The sequence below is a fragment of the Struthio camelus genome, chromosome 2 (assembly GCF_040807025.1).
Source record: "Struthio camelus isolate bStrCam1 chromosome 2, bStrCam1.hap1, whole genome shotgun sequence".
Classification (NCBI taxonomy): Eukaryota; Metazoa; Chordata; class Aves; order Struthioniformes; family Struthionidae; genus Struthio; species Struthio camelus.
In genome coordinates, this window is record NC_090943.1 from 70,811,219 (window position 1) to 70,825,440 (window position 14,222).

At 42.6% G+C, this 14,222-nt stretch overlaps 1 protein-coding gene across 27 annotated transcripts in view; it reads left to right on the top strand.

Annotated features, from left to right (window-relative positions):
• The window catches only part of LOC104145267 (poly(rC)-binding protein 3), a 514,282-nt gene that overhangs the window by 349,130 nt on the left and 150,930 nt on the right, over positions 1-14,222 (top strand). The window contains exon 1 of one of the 27 annotated variants that reach the window (XM_068936237.1): positions 6,139-6,160. The exons of the other annotated variants lie outside the window; for them this stretch is intronic. The gene's annotated coding sequence lies outside the window, so the exon portion shown is untranslated. Of the gene's footprint in view, positions 1-6,138; positions 6,161-14,222 lie in introns of those variants that run through there. 27 annotated transcript variants of the gene reach the window in all.

Consider the following 14,222-nt stretch of genomic DNA (forward strand, 5'->3'; position numbering starts at 1 on the left):
AGCCATCTCAGAAAGGCGGTCTTTAACTGTCTGGCAATTCTATTTCGCAAAAACACTCCTAGATTAAAGCTGAGAATGTTTATAAAAAATACTTTTAGATAACGTGGCTGAAAATTGTTATAGGGACCAAAATACTGATCATATATTGCATTACAGGTTTCCATACTCTGAGCTGTATGTGCTCTATCCTTTGCTCCTCATGCAAGAGAGAGAATATGAAGGGAAGTACAGTCACAGATTAGTTCAGAAATTTTTATTTATCAGCTATGTGTGGAAACACAGGATACTAAGAGAGGCACCAGCAGGCTAACAGATAATTTAAAGTGATACTGCCAATTCTCAAGTGCCACTTTAATATTATAGTGGATTAGTATTTCGTCATTACTTTAAAATGTGTTGTAGGCTTCAAAGTGGTCTATTTTACAAGAGGAACCTTTTGAAAAAATAAAAATGTGAAGGCTGGGTAAGAATGCAGCAGCCTAAGTGCTGAATAAGTGGTAGGAAAACTCAGAGTCTGAAATCAGAGTTGGTTCTCTCATTTCTGTGGCCAATAAGGTCTGTGTGAATGTGTATTAAAGCCCTATTCAGAAAACATCTACAAGGTCTGAAAAACAAATTAACAAATTAAGAGCCATTGTGATTTTGAATGTGCGTTGACTTTTCTCCCTGCCAAGACATAGACTACAATGTGTGTCATAAAAAGCTATTATCATTGTAATATTTACTGGAAAATGGTAGTGTTAGGAGAAGAAAATCAGAGCAAAGTCTTCCATTTTTGCAGTATTAAAATACAGATGATGGATTGTAGTCAATGTAGATAAACCACTTATCTTCGTATGGCAGATGTAGGATGAGATTCTGCAAATAGTCCCCATTCAAATATCCTGTTAGGTCACCAAATACTATCTGACAGGCAGTAATCAGGGCAGTGCACTGCTAAAATTAATTCCTCTAATAGTATTTTTGAAATGAAAATCATGATGACAAATTGTCTTTGTTGTGCTTTTCACCATTTTAGCCTTCATACCCTAAGCTAATTACATGGCATTTTAATGGAGGCTTTTTGAGCATACTGTACATGCCAAAGAGAAAGCAAAATGCTGTCAATTTCTGGACCTTGTCCAGACTCTCACAAATGTATATGAATTTAATTCTGATAGCTTTTTAATTTGGGGTTTCATCATTTATATTTTTACCTGTCAGATGTTCATTTGACTTCTCTTTGCATTACAGGTGGAAGTAAAAAGACACTCTTTGGCAAATAAAATGAAAGAAGCTGTAATTGGACTCGTGGTTTGGGGGCTAAAAGCCTTGATTATCAAATATTTGAATTTGGCAATGCTGTGAGTTGCAAAGCAGGTGGACTAGGTCTGTTGCAAAGGGAAACAGATGTAGAAAAGTAGCAAGCAAAACTTGTGAGATGCTCATTTTGAGGGTTTTTGGTAATCACTCTTGCCTTTATTTTCCAGCCATTTTTTCAGACGTAGCCATGGAGCATTATTTATGAATTAAAATTGGAAATTATAAACAATGTTTGCCTTATTTACAATTCTTAATCAGTAAGCGTTGTTACTCTGTTACTGTCTATTTCAGCTTAATCAGTGAACACAATCTATTGGCCATGTCTCCTTTTAAAGGCTCAGGCCTCTGAACTGACTTTGAAGAAAAAAGTGTAATTGTAATTCTCTCTTGTTTTAAAAGGCATAACAAACTTCCTTTCTTTTCAGATCTTTTGTCTGAAATTAACAAAAGCTTGAAGCAAAAATAGGAAGTTTTCAGAACCATAAGAGCAAATGAAAATAGAGGGTACGACAGTTCATTTGGGGAACCGTTTGGCAGATTCCCATGGGAGACTGCCCTGAAGGAGACAGGGCCTGGAGCAGAGGTGCTCCAAGGACAGCCCGCCCAGGGCACACAAGTGGCCCAGCCCGCCGTGCCGCAAGCCACACAGGCGCAGCAGAAGGGCAGCAGGATGGACAGAGAGCTCCTGCCTGGGCTCCGGCACCAAAAGGGGAGGGTAGAGGAGGAGGAGGTCAAGGAGGGCTCCTGGGGAGCAGCGCAGAACTTTGTTCTCCTGGCCTGCTTGGAAGATAGTAGGGAAGCCAAACCTCAGCTGGACTTGAATTGGTGAGGGACATGAGGGGCAACAAGAAGAGCTTCCAGAAGTGCATCAGTAACAAAAGGAAGTTTGAGGAAAACATCGACCTGCTGCTGAGTGAGGCAGTGGACTTGGTGACAAAGGACACAGAAAAGGCTAAGGGACTCAACCTCTTCTTTGCTTTGGTCTTTACTGGCAAGGTCCTGTTCTGAGGTCTTCCAGGTGCCTCATGGCGGTCTGGGAGAGTGTAATGTTTTCTATAGTAGAGGAAGATTGAGTTAGCGACCACATAAGCAAGCTGGACGTACCCAGGTCCATGGAACAAGAGGGGATGCTTCCAAAGATATGGAGGGAGCTGGCTGAGGTCGTTGCAATGGCCGCTCTGTATCTTCTTCAAAGAGGACTTTTTTGGTCCTGGGAATCAGGAGAGGTTCCTGACGACTGGGAAGAGGCACGCATCACACCCATCTTCAGGATAGGCAAGAAGGCAGATCTGGGGAACAATCTGCCAATAAACCTCCCTTCGCTCCCCAGGAAGATTATGGAGAAACTCCTGGAAACTGTGTGCAGGCACATGGAGGCCAAGAAAGCAATTGCGAACAGCCAGCATGGATTCACCAAGGAAAAATTGTGCCTGACCAACCTGAAAGCTTGCTCTGAGGAGACAGCTGGTATGGTGGATGGAGGTAAGTAGCAGGGGCTACTTACTGTGACTTCCACAACACCTGTAGTGTGGTATCTGTGGTATCCCTGAAGCCAAATCAGTGAGACATGGACTTGAGAAGCAGACTACACGATGAGCGGACCACTGGCTGTATTACCAGGCTCCAAAACTTGTGACAGATAGCATAAAGTCCAAATGATAGATGATTACCATTGCAGTTGCTCGGGAGTCAGTACTGTGGCCAGTACTCATTAACGTCTTCATTAACAGCCTAGACAATGGGATGAAATGCACTCTCAGCAAGTTCATGGATGGTGCCAGTCTAGGAGAGCAGGACAGCAAGACACCAAGTGGCTACAAAGCAACTTTGCAGAAAACGGGCTGGGGCTCCCCGGGGACAATAACTCAAACATGAGCCAGCAGCATGCCCTTGCAGCAAAGAAGGTCAACCACATTCTGGGCTGTATTAGCAAGAGGGTAGCCAGCAGGCTGAGGGAAGAGACTCTTCCCTTCCGCTTTGCATTTGTGAGACCAGCCTGGCGGACTGTGACCTGTTTTGGGCTCCTAGGATGAGTCAGACAAGAATATACTGGAGTAATTCCCACAGAGGGCCACCAGGATGGGCAGGCAGCTGGAGCAGCACAGGACATACAGGGAGAGGCTGACAGAACTGAGAGCATTCAGCTTGAAGAAGAGAAAAACAAGGGGGAAATCTAATAACTATTTTCAACTGCCTACTAACAATGTACGGAGAAGACGGTGCCAGACTCTTCTTGGCAATGCACAGTAGTAATTGGCTGAGAGGCCTGTTACTCAGTTGCAACATGGGAAATTCCACTTAGATATTAGAAAAAACTCTCCCACCATGAGGGTGGGCAAACACTGGTACAGGAACCTGGCGAGTCTGTGGAATCTCCATCCTTGGAGATAAGAAAAACTGGGCAAGTCCTTAAGCAACCTGAGCTAGTTTTGAACTTTAAAGTCAATCTTACTTTGAGGGCAAAAGTCAATCTTACTTCCTGAGGCACTTTGTATTTTGTAAGGAGAAGAACGGTAAAAACGTAGATCGTTGTTATTACTGAAGAGTAAGTCATTGCTGCTGGGAGGTACTGTAGGAGTGATCATGTATACCAGGCTGCCAGAATGGATTGTGTTTGTTTATTAAGTGGAACAAAATCGGCAGTTAAGCATGTTTAATCCCCTCATATGAAGAATTTGGCAGACTTCGTAAACCAATAAAAGGTAAACATAGGTCAATTTGGTTGACTTACTATCCTGGACAAAGTTAATCCAACTTTAATATATTTTAATAAATTTTGTCTTGTTTATTTCTTCTGCTTAAAATATGAACCACTTTCTTCACTAGATTTCTCAAACTTCACAAATGTTTTTTGTCTTAGAGTATAAATCTGATATGCTGTAAAGGATGGGGGAACGAAGGGAAGAAAGTATTCTGGAAGTAGCTGGGATTCTTCCTTCCAGAATATGGGCAATGATTTCTCTTTCAAAATCTTCACTAGCTTTATAGCAAAACCTACCTAAAAATGTGGGACTCTAGTGTCCTATGGATCTGTGAGCAGAAGGAATTTTTCACAAGAGAGCAGAATTTTACTCCCCCATTACAGTCCCCTAACTGCTCTGGGGGAAACATACTCTACTGAGTAAAATAAACTTACAGCGTTAGTGATGACCTTCATGTAGACCTTGGTAGGCCTTCAAGGTAGGCCTTCAGTAACGAGATGAGAAACCCCCTGGGCCTTCTCTTGCAGTTCTGACGTAGACTGTTAATGGCCACGAAACCCAGGCCTCAGTGCTGAACCATGCTGGTCTTCTGCTCAGAGCACAAATCTCCCTGCTGTAAGAGCAGAAAAATGGCCATTCGGTAGGCCTCGTATATTGTCTCTGAATGTAGCCAACACCAGATGTTTAAAGAGTGTAAGACAGCAACTAGAGGAGGATACTTTTTCCAGTAGCTTCTCCCAGCCTTCCCTGGTCTGAAGTTTAGGGACTTGGCAGGAAATTATACTTTTGTTTCTAATAAATGTTGGTGGACTTTTTATTCCTCATGAATGGGTTTCACTGCTTTTTTAATTTATTCAGAGTTTTAACACTTGCAGTGTCCTCTAGCAGTTTATTCCACAGCTCAATTATGCATTCAGTAGAAAAGGATATTCCTTTTTTTCGGTTTTAAATGTGACACCCCAAACATTTTATTTGCAGCTCTTTCTTTCTTGTACTAGTAGTAGTGGTGAATAGCCTTTCCCAGGCTTACCATTCGCAGTAAGACACATGATATTACGCATTTTTGTTGTGTTTTTCTCAGCCATCTTTTCCGGATGGAGTTATCCCAGCCTACTTATTGTTCCTCACAAGGACATTGTCCCCTCCCTTCCCTTCAACTACTTTACTGTCCTCATCTAAAGGTTTTCTACTTCAGCTAAGCCCTTTGGGGGTAGAGAGGAGGAGTATTTTCTCAGTGATATTAGGATCGTTCTCTTCCATTCCACTGTCCTAATAATTCATGATATTGCATTTGCTTTAGGCTGACATTTTCATAGAACTCTACATGGTCTCTCCGGTTGTGATAGCTGTATTTCAGAGTGGTAATAGCTAATCTGAAGATTACTGAGTACTTGTAGATAGGACTGCCTTCCCCCCGCCTCCCCGCCCGAGATTCATTGCTTTCTATTTAGCAGCATTGCATTTCATCTGCACTTTAATCACCAGTCACACTGAATCAGAATTGAGATCTTTCTGCGGTTTTTCAGTTGGCTTTCAGTTTTACTACCCTGAATTATTTGGTATGATTAACTGTTCCCTCACTATTCAGCCTTGTCCAGGTCACTTATGACCACGTTGAACAATGCATCTCGTTGCACACAGTCGCTGGAAACCTCTCTTCGTTGTGCCCGCTTCTACTATGTGTGTCCCATTGCTTAACCAGTTGTAAGGGGGTCGTTCCCTGTAAAGAAAGGCTTTGGTGGGGGACCCTGCGTAAGCTCCTCTGTAGCGAACACCTATGTAAAGAATTATTTTTACTTTGCTGATGCGTAGTCTTATTTGCACTCTCCTTTTATACCCCAATTACTCATCAGCCCTACAGACTTGCTGGCAGACTTCCTGTTTCTGATGTGCTTAAAAACATTTTATTATTCATTTTATGCCTTTAGCAAATTGCTCTTCAAAATCTTTTTTGGCTTGCCTTATTAAATTTAACTTGCCAGAGTTGATATTCTTTTCTATTTTCCTGGTCAGGGAATAATTTCCACTTTGAGAAGAACTTCTAGTAATCTCCTTTACTGTGCTATGTATTGAAATGGTCCAGAAAAAACTGAGAACTTTAGGGAGTTTTTCTTTCCACGTGCCCTGCCTTCCACCAAAGAATGATCTGACCCTAGGTATGTATTTAAAGTTATAAAATAATTATTGTTCTTTTTCCGAATCACTTTCCTAGTTCGTTGTGTCCCCTCAAAAAGAGCAATAAAACATGAGGGGAACGTTCATAAAATTCAAAAGCAGAAAAAAAAATTAGAGGGAAACCGTTTGCAAAAGTAGAGAGAGAAAGGAGGATTTGGTGGGAGTGTGCATGGGTAAGAGAGAAAGAGTAGGAGGAGGAAAAACAGGTTCGGAAACTTTGCATTAACAAAGGAAATAGTAGTCATACCAAAATAATCACCTCCAAAACATGAAAAGTTTCAGTGCAGCTTGTGCCGCAAAGCAGTGAGATGAGTCCTAAGAATGAAAGTTTATTTTCTCAAAATTATCCCCCAGTATAGATACAGTTTTAGTTACAGGTAGACAGATAGATGCATATGCATATTCCTCTCCCCAGAAAGTGAGGAAGAGACAGGTCCATACTTTACGTACACATAAATACATACATATATGTGTGTGTGCACCTAAAGGTATGTATCTATATAAATATATATAAAATATAAGTATTTGTGTGTGCACGCATGTATATATGTCTGTGTGTTCGTGTGTATATACATATATGTATATATACATATACACACATATATGCGCGCGCGCGCACACACACACACACACACACAAACATATATATAAAGGCAAAGATCCCGTGGCTTCGTTCCGGCAGTGGCTGGTATGGTACCGGCAGTGGCTGGTATGGTACCAGACTATGTGAGTGCCTCGCAGGCTTGAGTCCCAGGAGCTTCTGCTCAGGAGCCGCTCCAGAACGAGAAGTGTTGATTTCTCACTGAGCCTGCTGCTCTGCCCAAAAATGGTGGGACTGTTTTGAGCCCGATGTGTGACTTACCTGTGATGTACTGCCAACTGTAATCATTTCTCCAGATTTGTAGGGAAGATTTCCTACCTTTGGGAACTGAGTGATTGTCAAACTTTAAAAAAACTACTTAACACGCTTGAAAGGGATGTAAATAGAAAAATTTATATCACTATATATATAAGTAATGTAAAGTAAGTAATAAAACTGCTGGATTCGAAGTTCTTTTTTGAAAGGCTGAGCTGCAGTGATAAGCATCATGTTTTAACTAGGCTTAGCAATGAGATTTTTCAGTTATACTTCTCCGGCCAGATCTAGATCCTGCAAATGAGTGAAATCAAGTTAAATGACAGAATTGGTCAGTTCTGACTTGCACTCTTTGAAAGCCCACCACAAAGGACAAGGCAATAAACAGCTGGGAGCCAGCAGCACATGGGCTGTGATCAGGCCCTTGAACCGAATTTTCGGCAGCATGCAGCAGCTTTGGCTTTATTTCTTGGTAAGGTCCAAGATGTAAGATTTTTACCTGTAAAGCCTCCTGTGGTTTGAGCTGTAGCTACCTTGCAGCGTCTGCAAGGATAGCAGCTTCTTTGCACTGAGCGCTGTAGAAGTGCTTATTTGAGGGTGAGGCCATCCCTGCCCTGCAGCGCGCAGTAGTCACAAAGTAGTCTTTTGAGTCACAAAGGTAAAAAAAGCGGAAGTAGAACAAGTGAGGAGGGAAGACTTAGGTAACATTAGCAAGAGTAGGCCTGCAGTTGGTTCATCAGATCATTTGAAAGATGATTCAATTAATGTCATTAATAATAAGGTTAATACCAATTTTTTTCCACCAACAGTTACATGCGTATGAGTGAAATTCGGTGGGGCAGATTTTGAGGTTATCAGAAAAAGTCCCTCTGCTGATCTGTGTGTTTATGGAAATGGTCTTATCAATTCTCTCAGATATTCCCTTTCATTACAGTGTTTTAGACGTAGCTAAAGGCGCACACATAGCCCCCTGCCCAGCCCTGATTTCCCTCCTTCCTCCTCAGCAAACACTTGCCGTATAAAAGGTGCAGGGCAGTCCCTCAGCCCTAGAAAGAGGGCAGCAGGATAGAACAAAAACAGTAAAGAAAAGGCTCAGAGCAGTAGGGAAAGAGACATAAACCGTGCATAAGTTTAGCAATAGTTATCTGTTCTCAGTCGAGAGAGCTTGGCAGTGTGGGAGAAATATGGAGAACGGAGTGGTGGAGGAAAGGAGCGGTAAGGAGAGAAATCTCATCACGGTGATATGATAGAGAAGAGTGACTGAAGGAGAAAGAAGAATTCACTAGGAGACAACACAGTAAGAAGCTAAACAAAGTGACGGAAGTTAGAAAAGAAAATGCAAGGGCTCAAAAGAAACTGGGTTTTTTTTAGAAAACTCAATAGAAAGTGTACGCACAAAATGGGATATAAATACACTGTTTTTCTGCCATAATGTTGCGACACCTGCGAGTCTATTAGCTGTGCTAGTAACAGTTCTGTAAGGTAGGACAGGGTTATTATTTTACGTCTGGGGAGCTGAGGCAAGGAAAGAGGAGGAGAATCTCATGAGGGCGCAAAGGAAATGTGTGGGTGTAGAACGGTATTGAACTTGGTCGGTGATGTGATTGATACATCACTGAAGTATCTTTTCTTTCCGTAAAGTTTCTGACATTTTTAAAAAAGAATGAAATGAGGTAGGCTATGAAGTTGGATGTAAAAAGTCATTATGGGCAAGGAAGGAATTTATGTCGAAAAAAATTATTGCTCTGCCTTTTTTTCCTGTTCTTGCAAGCCACACTGGTGGACTTGGCTAACCTTGCTGTAATCGGTCAGAAGAGCTGTAACAAATATACCTGCATAAGGCTTTCGTCACTCTTGCTTGAAACCCTAATATTTATTGACATTTAATTGTTACCTGCCAATATCAATGCAAAGTGTGTTCTGATGCTGCTGCACAACAAGCACCTGCCAATACAGACTGCAGAGCTGTTGCTCTTTTTAAATCTATTATTTGCTCTGTAGCTCTTCAGTAGCTGCCTGATCAAACATTAGTCAAACACTCTACACTGGTACATTGATAGCTCTCCTGCTGCACCAGCATGTTGAAATATCTCCTTGCAGCCTTTTACCTCAAGAATTTCACTGCATTCACACTCTTTCATAAGGGATTTGAAGAGCAGCGTATGGACAGCTTATTCAAAAACTCTTGTTCATTTTAGGCGAACTGTTTGCTTTTTTGAGAATGCGATTATCCCGATGTCACTGGAGATGGAATTAAGACTGACACAAGGTAGACTTCTTACGTTTAGGGTTAGGAGAGCCCCGGCTCTCAGAAGAGTTATGAGGCAACATTGACGAAGACGGTCTTTGCTGAATCTTCCGAGAAGCCAGGCGAGGGAAAGTGAATCGAGTCCTGAGCTTCCAGCAGCAAGCACACTGGACTGGCGGTAGGCACAGGCAACGTCCAAATTGCCTGAGGTAGCAGGCTGCTGGGAAGAGAAAATGTGTGACCCATTACCCCACCCCACCCTCAATTTTGTCTGTATTAGGACTGGGAAAAACAGGGTGACTGAATCTGCTGCTGCCCCCCAAGCTGGAGTGGAAGCGGTGGGTAGAATGCCCAGGCCCAGCAGCTGGGCTTTCTCCCTCTGCTCTTTCAGCTCCCCGGAGGCAGCACGATTAGCAATGTGGATCCTCTAGACCTCTCCTGTGCAATTCCCCACTTTTCTGTGGCAGGCAGGAGCAGCTCTGGCCCACCTGTTATTTTTAGGAGGAATGACTGTCAACTTTGTCTGAGCTGAGTCTCGTGCTGGTTTTAGAATAAAAGGTATACAAAATGTCAGTAGTCTTAAATGAGGAATAGTCGTGGCGTTATTTCTACACAGAAATTCAGGGATGCTGAATGTAGTATAATGCAGAAGGGTATAAATGTAGTAGAAAAGTCGCACCATGCTACTTAGTCTGAGTGACAGACGACAATATCACCATTTCGTTCTCCCCTCCTGACTGTTGTGGTTCCCCCTTTTCTGCCCCAGGTTCTTTGTTGTGAATTCAACAAGTCAATGTTCAAAATGATTTTCATCATTCAAGGATGGCTGCGTGTTCTGCCGTCACTGTCTGCATTTGAGATTTACAAAGGTGGTTCAGTGTTGGCTTCCCAGCTCCCCAGGGCTTGGGGGATTTTTAGCGTGGTGAGTTTTACATGTTCTACCCACAACAGGGGTCCTGGGCATTTGCAACAATTACACCCCAGGAGCCAAATTCAGAGCCTGGAAGTGGAACTTCCCAAACCTCTTCCTAACTGTCTGACTGATTTTTGTGCCCTGGAGCTTTGTTCCTCCTATGAAGTGATGGACTTGAACTATTCCTGTAGATTTGTGAGTTGTTCTCCTGGTCCATCTTGTGCTTGTGATGTTGCCTCCTGGTATAACCATTCTTTCCACAATGTCAGAATTTTACAGCATAAGTAGTTTTCTGGTTTTATGAACCAAGGTTGCTTCTCATTCCGATTGTTTAAAGATGTCACAGTAAGCCAGTTTATAATCTCCCTTTTTAATATTTATATTAGGTCAAGAGTTGTATGTATGAGGCTTGAGAGGATGAGATTTCATACTCCTTATTCTAATGGCTGCTTCCTCTTTGGTGTGCCACTGCACTAGAAGAATGGTTCAGAGTTGTCTCACTGTATGTTTGGCCCTTTTTCACTGATCCTGATCTACAAGATCATATCCAGTTGTCCGTCCATAAAGTTGGACCACTGATGATTTACCCTGGTTAGCTGGGGTGTCCTGGAATGGCAGGGTTCTCCTATTAACACCAAAAGTAACCTCTTTTTAGCCAGCAAGTTGGCCAGTGTTCAAATTTAGGTAGAGTGTATTACTCTGAGCAGAAATTAATGGCAGAGTAAAACCTGTTTCAGCTTTGTTGTGGGCAGTGGCTCCTGTTATTGCAGGTGTCATTACCATCAGGGAGCCTAATCGTTTTTTCTGTTAGCCCTCGCTGAAGAGTGGATATTTGCTTCCAGTCTTCGATGAACTTTTAGGAAAAGGCAGGGGAAAAAAAAAAAGGTTCATTTCTTTGAGTTTTAAAAAGAGAGACCGGTGGGTGATTCTGAATTATTTTTAGTTCTGTGATTAGTAGTGAATAAATGTTATTTAGACCTTGTATCAAAAACACAGTAATTTCTTCTTTATAACAGTCAACTAGCAACTCTTTATTACACCCACTGGCACACTTAGTCACCTCTTCTCTAAAGCTTCACAAGCAATCTCACCCAGTACTGAAGGGTAACGTTGATAAACTGGCATGCCCCCCATAGCAGCGAAAAACGATCCTCTACTTGCAGTTAACAGTCACAGTATCAGGGCCTGTTTGAAAATTCAGGACTCACCTAGAACCGTGGCATATTGCTTTGCCCTCTGTTTCTTGCAGGAAAGGTGTTAGGTCATAAGCTCTAGGACTAGTCCTTTCCCTGCTGGTAGAGTCCTCTCTTCGCACTCACGCCCCGGCCATGCTTTGAGTAGTGGAGGGAAATACTTGCCAGCTCTGGGCTACCGTGACCCTGTCGGAGAAGACACATGTGTCTCAAGACATTCTGCGCACGCGCCTTTGTGTTCATGCTCCGCTTAGAGCTTGTTGGTTTCACCATTTCGTCTTGCGTCTCCATTGCATCAGATTGGCTGAGTGGTGAAACGCTGCAAAGTTATGTTAAGCAAGACTGAAGGGCAGACATCCAAGTGCAAGACTGAAAGCAAAAGGTTATAAATAAAACAATGATAAATACAGTTCTGGGCTAGACGTAAAAACGTGACTCAAGCTATTTCAAGTGTCCTGTGAAGAATTTCTTTGCACTGCCATGCTATGAGAGCAGAAGATCGTGAATTCATAGTCAGCCTTCCTCTCAGGTGGCTAGCTCACTTCTGAGTGATTTCCACTTCCTAATGCCCTGTGTTCCTTTGGGGCAGTGGTTTTGGATGCAAATACAGATGGCAGTCATGTCCCATCTTGAGATACTTAAAGGGTGGTTTTGATGTTAGCCTGCCAGGGAGTGTGAAATAGATAAATACAATTGATTCGGTCTCCTGAGATCAGAAGTGTTGTGCTCCAAGAGCATGTTCTCCTTTTGTCCTTCAGCAGCCTTCTGACTAGCTGCCCCTGCTGATGGGACTCTTTTCAACTCCTCACACTCCACTGAGGCTATTTATGCAATCATAATAATACATATTATGAGATGATATCAACTGTGCATATTTTCTGCAAGGTTCACGATCGCTGGTACATTAGTGACTTTCTGTAGACCTCACGCTTGATTAAAGTTGATAAAAGATGCTGTAAAATTCATGTGGTATGAGTGATAATCCAACTTGTACATAATTTTTTTCAGGTGTAGAGTCTTTTTTAAAGCCTAACTCCTCTTGCGACCCTCCTTTCTACTTTGCTGTGTGTCTAGGTACAAAGCGCATTTTCTTCTGACCTAACTGCACTGAAATTCAAGGCAGGGGATGTCTCCTTTACAGAGCTATATCATAATTCAGTTAAAAAAGAAAAATCCTGCTGTTGCCTTATCTTGGCTATACAGAGCTCCTGGTTCCCTGCAGATACAGTCTCCCTCCGTTCAGAAGACAGATGGGAAGCCCGGACACTGATTTTCAAGATAGGCTTCCTTTTGGCTTTTACTGATCCAATAGGCCTTGTTGCTGGCTGCCTTCAGAGAACAGAATTTCAGCCAAGCGGAGCTGATGATGTAATCCTGGATGACCGTGGCATTGTGATTGTTCAGGGAGCCTACCCGGGGATTAGCCGACATCCCTGGGTTTGGGCACAGTTCCTTTCATTCTGGCAAAATTCCTGGTGGTGGGGAAGAGCACGACCATGGCGGGGATGGATTTAGATCTTTCCCAGCCATGAGATGTTTCACTGCTTGCATGGTGTTTGGCTTTTTATCAACTTTCAAACTCAGCAGAGGAGGGGAAATTCCAGTTGTTTTTCAAAATGGTGTAGGAGGTCAGCCCTACGGAGTTAATTTTCTCTTTCTTCCACAGTATTCTTAGGAGAACAGAGGCAAACAAAGAGTCATCAATCCCCACAGTAAATCTGTTGACTGAGAACACCACAACGCATCGAGATTTTCTTCTTTAGAAAACAATTGACTATCAATGAAATACTTCCCTTCTTTTGCCTCCATTAATTCATTTCAAAAACCCCTACAGCTTGGCTGGTTTTTCGCTCAAACGATACTTTTCTTTCTCCCTTCCTGTGAGCTCACCTAAATAACGCAGTTGTTTAAACGATGTGATTCAAATGTGCTACGTGTGGCGGATTTATACTTTCTCGCCCTCCCACTACTCGGGAAGGATTTTGTGTTTGAGGAATGGTATTGCAAAGCTCCTTCGGTTTTGTTTGAGTTATGACGCCCTGTTTGTTTGAGAAGGTATGCTTGAAAAACCGTCTTTGGCACTCGAGGCTCTCTGTAGCTGGTGGTCTTTAGCTGCTGGGGCGATTCTTGCCCTCTCTCTGGACAGCCAGGGCTGCCATTTGTACCGCGGAGCTCAGGAGCTGATGAAACTTCCACCAAACCCAAGGAGTGGAGAGGTTCAGTTCAGTCCTCTTCCTGGGATTTGAGGCCAATATTATTTTTAAGGTAATCTGAGCCTAAACTGATGTCTTGAAAATAACGCACAACTGCCTCATCTCTTCCCTGTCCGGATGGTCTTTCGTGGAAGTGATTTGAATGTGAAGCTGAGAGAATTGGCGTTTACAATCTTTCTAAACAAGAATAAAATTAAGATGGTGAAGTAAATGCAAAGTAGGGCAATGGGACAGAAGGCAGAAACTAAGGAACTTGTTTTTCTCCTCTCATGGCTTTTTTGGCGTGAAAACTTTTTTTTTTTTAACTTTATTGCTTGTTGCAGTGGACAGAGGGAAGGAATAGAGAGCCAGGATAAACAGCATTCGAAGGTTTCCCGGCCAGAGCGACTTTCTGCTGAACAGGGCTCCTGATCATTTGATATAGCTATATGCTTTATGCCTCAGTTACCACAGCTTTGCATTGCAGCCTTTGGTTTTTTCACATCCAGTGAACTTCATTGTGCTTTGATTTTTTGAGAACTACATTTTTACTGCCTTACCCATCTGGCAGAAAGTTTCTCTAACTCATGTCGTCTATACAATTGAACATAGGCTTTTTAAAGTGGAGTATTGAATATTCT